This window comes from Saccostrea cucullata, unplaced genomic scaffold, assembly GCF_032062105.1.
Source record: "Saccostrea cucullata isolate Sc308-1 unplaced genomic scaffold, CSIRO_AGI_Scuc_v1 ctg8675, whole genome shotgun sequence".
NCBI classification, from domain to species: domain Eukaryota; kingdom Metazoa; phylum Mollusca; class Bivalvia; order Ostreida; family Ostreidae; genus Saccostrea; species Saccostrea cuccullata.
The window spans coordinates 144-14536 of record NW_026926183.1 but is presented as its reverse complement, the minus strand read 5'-3'; the positions used below and the strand labels follow the sequence as shown (position 1 = coordinate 14536).

Below are 14393 nucleotides of genomic sequence, written 5' to 3'. Positions count from 1 at the left end.
TTCATTATTCTGAATTAAGACCACCACCGCCCCCTTACAGTAACTTCTTATCAATAATTTATCAATTTAGCAAATTAAAGTTCCAGTGGTTCTGATATCTACCTCAGACTGTGTTTTATGATGGCTACAGAGCTAACTCACCTCTCTTTTTAAAAGAATTGTTTGTAAGTACTAAAAAATAGTGATATGGTAATGTTTTTTTCGATTTCATGATCAGTCGCCCGCGTGGCGCAGTCGTTAGAGCATCTGCTCTCTGCTCTAGAGATGAAAAGTAAGGAGCTGATTTTTACATCGCGAGGTCGAATCCCAGTGTGAGACGTGGAGACTGGTCCTTTGGATGAGACTGTATAAACCGAGGTCCCATGTCACAATAGTTGCCGGCACGAAAAAGATCCATCACTGCTCTTGAAAGGGCCGTAAGTGCCGAGTATAGGATACAATTTGCAACTCTCCACCGGCAAGTGGTGGCGTCTCCATAAAAATGAAAAATTCTCGAGAGAGACGCTAAACAACATACACTGATTCAATCATTCTTCCATTTCAAAGTACAGCGATTGATTTCCAGATACTTTCAAAACCAATAGACCTTTTTACACAAAAAATGTCATAAATAAGTTTCAACCTTTAGAGAAATCTTAACGAGGTTTCACAAAAATTCGTAGAGGTTCTTGCCTGTAAAATTTAACAAATGTTTATGAGAGCCTTTATCTTTCACATAGAATAGTAGCTACAGAACTGTACTCTCTGCTTGAGAAAATTCGGACACATAAAGCAGAGAGCTACAGATCCTAGCGTTGTAAAAACCTTCGATGTACGCCGACGATTTTTTGTCGCTTCTTCAGGTAATTTATTTCCTGTAGTTTAAACTTTCTCTGGCTTTAAGAATTGTATCCTATAATTAATTATATATTTAACTCTTATTTTTTATAATTTATTAAAGTTTATTTACCTTTTAACGATCCAAAACAGTCCTGTATGTAGTTTTGTAGTTTCATAGTTTGTCGGTTTAAAGGAGTTCCGTTTTGACGTCCGTAACCAAAACAGCTATTTATGTTAGCGTTAAATGATAAGTAAATTATCAAGAATTTAAGTTAAATGTATGATTATAATTACAAAATATCTTTTTAAAGCTGAGGGAAGTATGAAATAGAAGAAAAAATACCCGACGTGAGCTGAAAAAAATCCTCGGCGTAAATCAAAGGTTTTTACAATGCTTGGATCTGTAGCCCTCTGCTTTTTCTGTCCGAATTTTCTCAAGCAGAGAGCTAAAGTTCTGCAGCTAATACAATAGTACCTAATTAAGCTACATTAATTCAATATCTCGTTATTATATCCATGGTAATCATCAAAAATATAATTTATGTAGAAAAACGAATGCTAAAGCTATTTGAATAACCAGTTAGTTTTGCCCATTAAGCAAGAACTGGGAGCCAAGTACAGCTGTAGTGTACTTTACAAACAAAAAGTTAGTTTTTTGGCCTGTGTGCAACGTATAACCATGGCAACCCAAGAATTAGTTACTCTATGGAATCTTTTCATCAACAGAGATATTTTGATATATATACTACTTGTATCTATTTGTTTTTATTTTTCATTCAGAAGGCCTTTTTTTGGGAAATGTCATTTCAACTCCCAAAATAAATGACTGTATGCAAAAAGGTAAAGTGGTTACAAAATTGGTTGCTAGGTATTCAGAATTGTTGCTATGGGTTAATAAAGTAAAATTTACTTATTTCAAACCAATATTAAATTGACAATTTGCCCAATTACAATTTTGAGAATATTTGTCGATTTATTTCTAATACACATATTTTTAAAGGGCAAAAAAATAACTGTTTATGCATTGTTGCTAGGGAAATTTTTCTGTTGCCATGGAGATTTATGATTATAAATTATTCTTTCATTTTGAAATTATATGAGAGTTATTTTCTACTACTTGAAAAATTGTATCTGCCACAAAAAGATAAAAATTTATAAGATTTTTGATCCAACCCTTTACCATTTTTCACTTTTTAGTTATCAGAACACCCAATTTTGTTGCTAGGCAACGAATAGGATTTTTCAAAAAACCCACGCTTTCAAAGTCAATCTATAAAAGAGAAAGTTCTCTACTTTTCTGTGAAAGTCATGCAAAATCTGTATTAGCTTGGTATTTTTTTTTAATTGACCTTGAATATTGTCAAAATCAAGGAAAATGCTGATTCAGCAAAAATGCAAAAACATACATATATTCTAATGTCTACCATAGTACTAGCTTCAGATAAAATATCAATGTCTTGTGTGTTTTAAACAAATAAAGTGTGTGTCTTTACTATACCAGTCAATGAGAATTATTGTTAAAGTTTTTATATATTATTTCAGGCTTTAAAGATCAGTGATTTTCAGTGCCTTCAAATAGAAAAATTGGCTGGTTGCTAAGGAAATTACTTTGATCAGGTTTCCATAGTAACCATGATCCAACACATTTTTTATTTTACATACATGGATCATAGGTCAAGAGAAATCTATGTGTGGAAAATCATTGAATTCTGAGAACCTGAGTGAATCACCTTTTGCATGATTTTTATATGGACTGGTACTTAAGTTTTGAAAATGTACAATAGTAATTAGATTTTATCCAAAACTAATTCAGTTCTAAGAGCCAACAAATTTGAATAAGAGTTCAATGGACCGCAGTAGGCTCATTTCAGTTTCTAGCCCTGTCATCTTATAAGGGATTTTTATTCCCATGAATTTTTTATATTCATATTATGAATTATTATGTGCACTAATTACATGTAACTGACCTTTGTAGAGTGTAAAAATTAATTATTGAAAGTCGAGTTCTGAGTTTTTGTCAGTGTGTCTATTCGTGCATGAAAAACACTCTGGTATAAAAAAGAAAGCATAAAATAACGTCTCCTCACACGACACAGTTTAATACTGATTTGTTTGAGTTTGAGTACTAGTACTTTACATGCATGGGTTAATTTACTGACAACAACTCAGAACTCGACTTTCGGTAATTAATTTTTAAAGAATTTTTTTGAATTTTCATTGCATAAAATACCTTGATCAAGGTATTTTAAATACCTTGATAAAGCTATATAGCTTTATCAAGCTATATACCTTTATCGGTGGACCTGTTAAATGCAACGAATTGCAAATAACAGGATATAGCCTTAATATAACTCAAGAAAGATAACTATATCTATGACACACTATATTTTAACATTCCAGTCAGGTGACAGCAAGCTTCCGTCATTTCTTATTTTCTGGATTCTTATTTGAACATACATAAATTGGTATTGCCTAATCTAATGTATTGTTATACATCTGAAATTATTTGATTTAACTTAAGTTATTGTTATAATTTACAATGCATAACATTCCTATAAAATAAACTAGCTAGGCAGGTACATGAGGATTATTTAGATACTGGGTGAAAAGGTACATGGGTTTAATCCTTTAATACCCTTAGGTTGAAATTAAACTTTTAAATAAAAATCGGCATCACCATAAGCAATTTAAGTTTAAAGGTAACAATTTTAATAAATCAGGACATTTTGATTTGTGGGAATATGGAATATTAATAATGAACAGATGTTATATTTACTTTCGATTTCGACCAAATATATTTAGGCATTGAGATCTATGCCAATGTCATATCATTCAAATTTTAGATTTGGACATGGATCCCAGCAGAAGTGCCCAGGATGTGATCAGATGTGACTTATGCGAGACAGCTTTAGTACAGATGTACTGTGATTTCTGTCATGTCAACCTCTGTAAACCCTGTATTGGAGAACATATTGCTGATGAATATGAAAAACATAAAATTGTCCCATTCCAACAAAGAAAATCCACTTTGATTTATTCCAAATGCACAACACGCGAAACAAAAACATGTAAATTTCAATGCAAAGAATGCAACACATCTGCGTGTTCCTTATGCATTATAACTGATACACATAAGGGACATACTATTTCAACTCTTTTGGATATCTTTAATTCGAGGAGAGAAGTAATTAGATAAGATACTGAAGAGTTAGAAAAAATAATCTCTCCGACCTATGAAGAAATTGCCATTGATATAGAATCTCAGCTTGCCAATCTGGATGGAGGATATGAAAAACTTTCAACAGCTGTAACAAAACATGGAGAAGAATGGCACAAAGAAATCGACAACATTGTCAACAAACTGACAACAGAAATTGAGGAAGTAAAAAATAAACATCTAAGCATTCTGAAGAAACATTTAGATGAAATTAAACAGATTATAAATCAAATTGAGCAAACTTTGCTTCAGTTCAATAGAATAGATGAATCAAATGAAGTGTCTTTGACAATGGAATACAGTTCTAAAAGCGAAGAATTAAGCAAACTTCCGCCTAAAGTTAAGATATAACTGCCTGTGTTCAGTCCAAAGGCTAAAGATACAGAACATCTTTATACATTGTTTGGATCTTTAACAGAATTAACTATAAAATCAGAAGAAAATGGCTACAAACTGAAGAAACCAGAAACACCAACCAGAGAACTGCTTAAAGAACCAGAACTTATCACTACTATAAATACTGGGTATGAAAAACTCTGGTGTGTTGCCTGTCTTAGTAAAGAAGAAATTTGGACAAGTGGAGTAGACAGTGATATGAAATGCTTCAACATTCAACGTTCGCTTATAAAGACAATCAAAACAAAAACAGGGGAATGGCCACGTGACATAGCAGTGACATGTGATGGAGATCTATTGTACTTTGACTGGATGAAAAAGAGTGTGAATAAAGTAAAGAATGGACAGACAGAGGAGGTGATCAGACTACAGGGCTGGATACCTACGCAACTCTGTGTCACCTCCTCTGGTGATCTCCTGGTTACCATGTACAGTGATGATGAGACACAATCCAAAGTTGTCCGTTACTCTGGCTCTATACAGAAACAAACAATCCAGTTTGATGAGAAAGGTAAACCTCTGTATTCAGGAAATAACAAAATTAAGTTCATCAGTGAGAACAGAAACCTGGATATCTGTGTGGCTGACTATGAAGCTGGTGCTGTAGTGGTGGTCAATCAGGCTGGAAAACTTCGATTTAGATACACTGGTCATCCCTCTACTACAAAGAATGAACCATTTAAACCCTGTGGCATCACAACAGACAGCCAGAGTCAGATCCTGACAGCAGACAGTGATAATCACTGTATCCACATCCTAGACCAGGACGGACAGTTCCTCCGTTATATAGATAACTGTGATCTGAAGGATCCATTTGGTTTATGTGTGGACAAAAATAAGTGTTTGTTTGTTGCTGAGTGGAGAGGAAAGCTTAAGAAAATTAAATATCTTAGATAGACATGTATTTAAGGAGTCACTGTCTAGTTAGGAGACTATGCCAGGGCATCAACAATAGTGAGAAACATGGGATAATTTGCATAACGGGCGAAGCTAAAATTATCCCATGTTTCCCACTATTGTTGATGTCACTGGCATAGTCTCCAAACTAGACAGTGATTCCTGATATTTCCATTTTTACTTGAAATAACAAATAAATCAAAATACAGTCTAATTTAAAAGATTTGAAATGCACAAGGCCCCGTGACATCAAATTTTACTTTAAAAAATAGTCCCATAAAAACACAGAACAAATTTATTGATTATTTAGTATTTTTTCACAAAAAAACATTGCCCACAAAGATACTTTTTTGAAGTATTTGACCTCCAAGTCAACATTGACATGTCGTGCACATAAATGTAGCAAATGACTTTGGTCAACCATGAGTTAAAATATTTAGGCACCCTCACAACGTCAAGACCCTGAGTCAATATCAATATGATCCCGTTGGACAAACGACACTATGTGAACTGAGTCAGGACTCCAGGTATAACAAGGGCATAGTCCTTGAAACTTCAAAATCAATTGTATCGACCAAAACACAAAATTATACTTATTAACTCCCAATCACTCAGTCTGGGACATGACAAAACTAACACATTTTATGTCAATCAATTTTTATTTGTAAGTAATAAATAACATTTATAATTATTTGATCACTTTTAATTACCAATCAGGGACAAAGTATCACAGATATAACGAGGCAAAACGAGATCACAAGTATTCAAAGAGAGATAACTCCAACACACTGAAAGAAGAAATGGGAATGTTATGACAAAGTTTAGCGGTGTTGAACAAATTGAAGTATATGTTTTTTAATAAGGATTTTTTTTCTGTTGTGTTATATGCATAAAATACTGATAACAGAATAAAGCAAGCTGGATCAAGAGGTCTGCAAATTTTGGTAAAAAATATGAAAACCAAAATTTTTTCAATGCAATAAAATGTTGAATGTAAATATATATATGATTTGGAGATGGAAATATGTGTATTTGTATAAAAATAAATTATATCTCCATGTGAACCATTTGAACAAGAAAAAAACTCAATTGATGAAACTTGACATAAAAAATTATATTATGTTAAGTTGTGTCACATTTTTATAAAACTTTTAAGTACAATATTTGCCTCTCATTCATTTCACACCAATTATAAAATGTAATAGCTGCAGAAAGCCAATGATAATGCATTTACATGTCATTTGAAAAAAAAAATATAAATTGGAATGCAATAACCATGCATAATCTCCCCATAAATACACTAATGAAATGAAAAAATCAAATCATGATGTAATACATAATTCCCCTTTCCATCCACTTTAAAATTCTTTCCCTTTCTAACCACAAGAAATGAAACAGATTTTTTCTGCATACATATGCATTCAAAAACACAAAAAACAACAATTTGAAATAAAACTTAAGAAAACAAGATGTGTTTGTGAAACACTATGCGCCCGGCGTCAACAAAGTTCGAAAAATCTATTTTTAGTATATAGGTCACAGTCAAGGTAACAAGGTCATTGACCTTGGTGTTGTTTGTAAGAACTTAATTAGTGGGGTATGCATACTAAATATGAAGTCCCTATCTCCTATGGTTCAAAAGTTATGGCAAAAAGTGGTAAAAAGCTATTTTTAGCATATACCGTAGGTCACAGTCAAGGTCACAAGGTCATTGACCTTGATGTCATTTGAAGGAACTTTATTAGAGGAGTATGCATACTAAATATGAGGTCTCTATCTCTTATGGTTCAAAAGTTATGACAAACAGTTGAAAAAGCTATTTTTAGCATATAGGTCACAGTCAAGGTCACAAGGTCATTGACCTTGATGTCATTTGAAAGAACTTTATTAGAGGAGTATGCATACCAAATATGAAGTCTCTATCTCTTATGGTTCAAAAGTTTTGGCAAAGGTTTAAGTTGACAACAGACAAACACACAAACAGACAGGACAAAAACAATATGCGCCCCGAAAAAATTGGGGCGCATAAAAAATTAAATACAACAATTTCATGATATGCTCCACAATGCAGGCATAAGGGCTTTCAACTTGTGACCTGTATAAATTAGCACTATATTTATCACTGTGTGACTTTGAACTTGTGAGTGGTATAAATGAGCACTATAATTATAATCACTGTCTGTCCTGCTGTTCTCGTTGAAGCCTTTCTATAACCAGATTTGTCTCCCTTACCCCTTTGCTGTCACCACTTTGTTGCAGGGCGTTCCTAAGATTTTCCCAGAATGGAATCATGTCTGGCTTTACCTGTGTTCCCTGTAAATTGATCAAATTAATAAGATACATAATACTGTGAATTTCTTATTACGCAAGGAATTTTTAAAATTATCTCATCATTTCGCATGAAGCATCGCTCGCGAAATAATATTACTCTATGTTGTTTTTTTTTGGCATTGAAATCCATGTTAATTCTTTTGATCAATCTTCCATTTGTGAAAAATTATTCTCGCACTTTGATGTTGAATAGCCATTTTGCAACAATAAGTACTTGCGAAAAATAAAGAATCTAAGTACCGGTAGTTATCCTCAACAATTTCTCATTCCTCGTGTTAAAGATAGAAAATGGTAACCGAGAAATCGAAAATTTCAAAAACAATTTTGCCAGTTTCAGAGAAGGTGAAATATTTAATCATTTCCTGCATTGTCTAATGACATTAGAGGTACCTTTTTTGATATCATTTTGCGTGCCTTTATATACATTTGTGCTGTCTCTTTAAACCTCTGTTTTCTCATAAGGAAGTCTCCATATGTAGCATGTACGTCCCACAGTTTGGGATTCATCTCCAAACAAACCTTCAGCTTTTCTTCTGCTTCTTTATCTTCATTCTTCTGTTAAAGAACAGATAGCTCAGTGATTACAAATGGAGAGGGTTATAAAATATAGGCTATAGTTATATATATATAGAGGGGATAGAATTTTTCAATATTTGGCTCACTGAGTGTCTGATTGATAAAAATTTATGTGTCTGTGCTGGTTCTATAAATCTCTTACAATTAAAATTTCTTCTGCATACATGTAAGGTGTTTTTTTTAAACTCAAATTAAAAATACTGGTAAATCAAAATTTATAAATTAACTGTAAAATCTAAAATTTTCGTGGTTTTAGGAAAAAAAACTCTTGGTTCATGGGGAGTTGATTTTGTAGAAGAAACACTTTTAAGTATTAATGCATGTCAAATTTTTACATTTCGTGTAGGACATAAACTTGTTCTCTTCAGACTCCCCACAGAAATGTGTGATTTCACAATAAATAAATGCAAAATTGGTCATGGTCTTGTGTGATTATACCTGCACATGAAACAAAGTTCTTGTAAAGAATGAGATTTACAATACATGTAGTTTGATTCAGCTTTCAGAGCAAAAACAAATAAAATTTTAAAATCAAAAATACCTTAGCTATTCTCAGCAAAACTTTCATTGCAGAGGTCAACACTAAAGATTTGATTATAGCATTAGATTCTTGGGTTGATTTTGCACTCAAGATAGATTTTCAAACCCAAAATGCCTTGGATACAGATAGATTTGTTTTCAACGTAAAAAGAATTTCACATTCATAAATGCTTAGATAAACAAAATGTTCTATCAAAGGATTTTGATGTGCTTTTTAGGTAACCTGAATGTACATCTTGGCTTTGTTCAGGTGAGCTATAAGGAAGTGGGGGTCTTTGTCTATGGCCTAGCTGCTGGGTAAATATCATTCCTTCATCAACCCTCCCTGTGTCATAAAAAGCCTTCATCAGTACTTCTGTACTCAGAAATTTATAATTAACATTAGATATGCTTACAGACTTTGATTAAATGTTACCTGTTTTCCTAAGTACAGATTTATATAATAATACATTGATGTTTTCATCCTCCTGACCTTTCATATTTTCTATACTCTATACTGGAGCAAACGCGTAATCTTGTATATGAAATATTTTCATTCTTACTTATATGAAAAGTCTAGGATACATTTGGTTGAACTGTCCATGTTTGATAGTTACTGTATACAGTGAAAAGTTCAGCGACACAATGTACAAGATTTGCAACTGGCGTGTTCACTTCTACAACTAAGTGCAAGTTCTGGACACATGTACTTGTGGACAGGAACCTACCCCCCCTCCCTAATATATGACCCCTACCTTGAATTTTTTTTTACATTTTGTATTTATTACATGTCCTTTTCAAATATACAATGCGAAAAAATGAGTTAAAACTTCATGTAGCCGTTCTGTACAAAAAATACCCCTATAAACATAATAAGGGAGATCTCCTTAATAAATGTATAAAGGCTTTTTAAACAGATTGTCAATGGTACTCATCAGTAAAAGGGATTTAACATCCTTTTCTAAAATAAGTGCATTGGGGAGGGGGAGGGGATGAGGAAGGTCAAAATATCCCAGAGAGCAAACATAATGATATATTTATATGCACTGAATATTTTCTTCTTTATTTCTTAAGAAAACCCATTGCGTCCATCCCTGCATAAACTACATTCGGCATATCAACTGTACAGATTTCTTGATCTGGCCGTTCTATTATGAAACATACAAAGACGTTCGCATCATTAACACAATAATTAATATTTTTAATCCTACTTAAAATGATAATTTAAACAGATATAAATATAAACAATAACATGTCTTTCTTTGTTTGTTGTTACTGGAATGAACGGTCGCAGCTATTGCAGAAAAAAATTTACATAACACGCGGGTTATGTATTTTTTCTGCAACAGCTGTTTCGTTCATTCCAGTTACAACAAACAAAGAAAACATTTTATTATTTGAATAACAGTGTAAAAGAATGATTTGTGGTCGCACAATCGACTACGTTTTGTGACTTTGTCAAAATATTTCCAAATAATATCACCAAAAAAGAATTAATTAAAATATCAAATGCGGAAATTACTTTTCATGCTTTGATTTTTTTAAAAAAATCTATTAAGTTTATATTTTGGGACATTCAGTTCAATTACAGACAACACTCCAAAACGGTCCCAGGATATTTCCCCTATTAATTGTAACACCATCTTCCAGTCATTACTTGATTACATGTAACTGTAACACCATCTTCCAGCCATTACTTGATTAGGCTCCTATTACATGTAACTGTAACACCATCTTCCAGTCATTACTTGATTAGGCCCCTATTATGTTTTAAAGATATCAGATGACGAATATTTGTCTAAATTCCAGAAATGGATACGCAAACGTAAAAAAAAACTAGGAGACTAATTGTTCTCTGAACAATTAACGGCTTTCCACCTTTTTTAAGTTTTCATGTCATTTGAATTAAAAAAAAAATAAATAAAAAAAAAAAAAAATAAATAAAAAAAATTAGTAAGTGCTGCCAGCAGGATTCGAACTGTGTACCCTCAGCCCTCAGATTGCCAGGCGAGCGCTTTTTTTTTTCTCTTTTTAAAAAGCATCCAAAACCAAATAGAGTCTACGACACTTAGTATTCCCAGTCGGTCACCCATCCAAGTACTAACCAAGCTCGACGTTGCTTAACTGCGGTGATCGGACGAGAACCGGTGCTTTCAACGTGATGTGGCCGTAGACCGCCAGGCGAGCGCTCTACGCACTACACCACAGGCTCCGATGACATTGTTTTCCGTAAACTAAGAGTGTAGAAAAAAGAAGAAATGAAAGCACGTGGATTTAAATAAAAATAGTACAGAAACACGTGTATTTATTTGTTTGTGATGGAACATAGAGAGGAATAATGAATAGTTTCGAGAAAAACGATTGGTGGATAATGAAAATAGAGATTTCCTGTACAAAAAAAAAAAATTGAGTTTGTTTATAGTTTGAATAGATTGAGTTAATCATACAAAGCTTATGATACATTCGATCTTCCGTGTCGGCACTGTGTTTACAATTTGTGAAAATATAGGCGTGTTCGTTTTGACAGAAATGGCGAACTCGTAGGTTAAATTAAATAATCATCTCTATTTGCATTGAATTCATAGTTATGAGCATAAATTAAACTTGAAACATGCATTTCATGAAGAAGACGGTGTCACGGAGAGCGTGCAAATTTATTTTATATGAAAAATCGCTATTTCCGAGTTTCAGCCGATTCATATTTAAATCTAAATAAAATTAAAATAAATTCCATACACCTAAGAAAGCAAGAATACTTGGTATTAAAATGTTGTAATAGAGCAGGAGAATCGAATGATATTAACAATAATTGCAGAAATAGCCAATACGAGCTTTAATTAATTTTTATGCTCAGCAGTAACTTAATTTCAGACAGAAAAAAAATGCAGATTTTGCCGATATTCACTAGAATTTCATTGTACTTTAGAGACTCACCTTACAACTCTCAGGACACTTTCTTTCAGGTCTCTTCTTCCTTTTATTACGAATCTTATGTCGATATTTCGTTTCGTTTGACTTGTAGACATTTTCTCTAAGTTGGTGTTGATTTTATTTTTTTTTATGAGGGGGGGGGTATTTTATAAGCATTTGTTAGAGTGATGGTTGTAAATAACTCCACGACCTTTAGCTTGATTGTGACCTTTGGGTCAATGGGGTCAAAGGTCAAGGTCATTTATCAAGGTCAAAGGTCAAGGTCATTCAAAAAAAAAAAAGAGAGAGAGAGAGAGAGAGAGTTAAACTTGAGATTAACACTTGAAGCTGAATCTAGATAAAGGTAATGAATATTCCTTTATTCCCTTTTGAGTAAGGGTCAGAGGTCAAGGTCAAAGTCAAATTTCAAGGTCAAAGGTCAAGGTCATTTGGATTTTAAGCTTAAATTGACAATTTTTCTAGTTTTCCAATGACCTTGACCTTTGACCTTGACCTCATTTTCACGGACAAAGGTCAAAAGATCTCATACACTTGGTTCTATCTCTTTACCACTTGTCTTTCAAAAGTTTTTAATTTTTTTGGTAAATTTTAAAACTTTCAGAGGCAATAATTATTGGAAGGAGTTGACAAATCCTTTTGCCTATCAGTCTGAAGAATGGACTAAATAAGTTGAACACTTTAGTGAAGGTTTCATACCTCTACGGATTACGTCTCTATGTTCCATCACTAACAAATAAATACACGTGTTTCTGTACTATTTTTATTTAAATCCACGTGCTTTCATTTCTTCTTTTTTCTACACTCTTAGTTTACGGAAAACAATGTCATCGGAGCCTGTGGTGTAGTGCGTAGAGCGCTCGCCTGGCGGTCTACGGCCACATCACGTTGAAAGCACCGGTTCTCGTCCGATCACCGCAGTTAAGCAACGTCGAGCTTGGTTAGTACTTGGATGGGTGACCGACTGGGAATACTAAGTGTCGTAGACTCTATTTGGTTTTGGATGCTTTTTAAAAAGAGAAAAAAAAAAAGCGCTCGCCTGGCAATCTGAGGGCTGAGGGTACACAGTTCGAATCCTGCTGGCAGCACTTACTAATTTTTTTTATTTATTTTTTTTTTAATTTTTTTTTTTGGGGGGGGGTCCTTTTTAATTCAAATGACATGAAAACTTAAAAAAGGTGGAAAGCCGTTAATTGTAAAGGTCAAAGGTCACAATGCAATTGACCCCATGCTTCTACCACCTATAGATTTCAAGTTATAAGGTTCAATAGTAAGTACAAAGAAGTTAAAGGGCAATAACTCATATGAGGGGTCATCAGATCCTTTTGCACTTATACAAAGAAGTCAGGCCTGAGGACCCTTAAGACATTAGTGAAGGTTTGATGTCTAAACGGTCTACGGTTTTAGAGGAGCAGCGATAACAAGTTTTTTTGCACAAGGGGCAATAACTTTTAAAGGGGTTAATCTTAGGGGACAAGAATGAAATCTTTGAAAGAGTTTTAAGAGTACATAATAATGATGAATAGACATTAGATATATGTTAAAAGACAAATGAGATATAAAAAGAGCTAAATTTCTCAGTTTTGGAATGACCTTGACCTTTGACCTTTCAATAAATTTCAAGACCAAAGGTCAATGAATCTTATGCAGTTAGTCCCATGTCTCTATGACTTCTTGTTTTGAAAATTTTTAATTATTTGTAAACTTCAAAAACTTTCAGGGGCAATAACTCATTGAAGGGATCAATGAATACTTTTGCTAAATCAATGTCACAAGTACTTAGTTAGTCAAAGACATTAGTGAAGGTTTCGCACCTCTACGGTTAAGGGTTTCGGAGGAGTAGCGATAACAAGGTTTTTCGCACAAAGGGCAATAACTTTTAAAAGGTTTAATCTTAGGGGACAAGAATGAAATCTTTGAAACAATTTTAAGAGTACGAATTAATGATGTATAGACATTAAGTATATGGTTAAAGACAAAAGAGATATAAAAAGATTTTATTTTCTCATTTTGGGAATGACCTTGACCTTTGACCTTTACATGAATTTTAAGGTCAAAGGACAATAAATCTTATGCAGTTGGTCCCATGTCTCTATGACTTGTCGTTTTGAAGATTTTCAATTATTCATAAAATTCAACAACTTTCAGGGGCAATAACTTATTGAAGGGGTCAATGAATACTTTTGCAAGATCAATGTCACATTTACTCAGTAAGTCAAAGACATTAGTGAAGGTTTCGCATCTCTATGGTTAAGGGTTCCAGAGGAGTAGCGATAACAAGATTTTTCGTACAAAGGGCAAGAACTCCGAAGGCGGTCATACGTCATACTCGTTGGGTAGTTTTTCGAAATAATTTATGATATCCAGTATTATGAACTTAAAAGTTTTTCATTAAGTCTTTTGGTTCAAAAGGCCATAACAGAAAAATAATAATAAACATAAGCATTTCAAGAGGTCTTTCCACAGAAAGGTGGAAAGACCTAATAAACATAAGCATTTCAAGAGGTCTTTCCACAGAAAGGTGGAAAGACCTAATAATAATAATAAACATAAGCATTTCAAGAGGTCTTTCCACAGAAAGGTGGAAAGCCCTAATTAAAAAGTTGGAAATTGAAATACGATTGAAATTATAAACAATTTTGAAAACAGGAAAACATAATTTGTATGGATCAGTAATATTACTCAAGAAAGACAACTATATCTATGACAC

General features: G+C 33.3%; 2 non-coding genes and 1 pseudogene across 2 annotated transcripts; 2 read left to right on the top strand and 1 right to left on the bottom strand.

Moving 5' to 3' along the window:
- Positions 1–3224: 3224 nt before the first annotated feature.
- Positions 3225–6203, top strand: LOC134271010 (uncharacterized; annotated as a pseudogene).
- A 4608-nt stretch (positions 6204–10811) lies between these two features.
- On the bottom strand, positions 10812–10930 carry LOC134271012 (5S ribosomal RNA). The gene has a single exon (XR_009992932.1). It is a non-coding gene; the product is annotated as a 5S ribosomal RNA (ribosomal RNA).
- Positions 10931–12553: 1623 nt separating this feature from the next.
- Positions 12554–12672, top strand: LOC134271011 (5S ribosomal RNA). The gene has a single exon (XR_009992931.1). It is a non-coding gene; the product is annotated as a 5S ribosomal RNA (ribosomal RNA).
- Positions 12673–14393: the final 1721 nt, after the last annotated feature.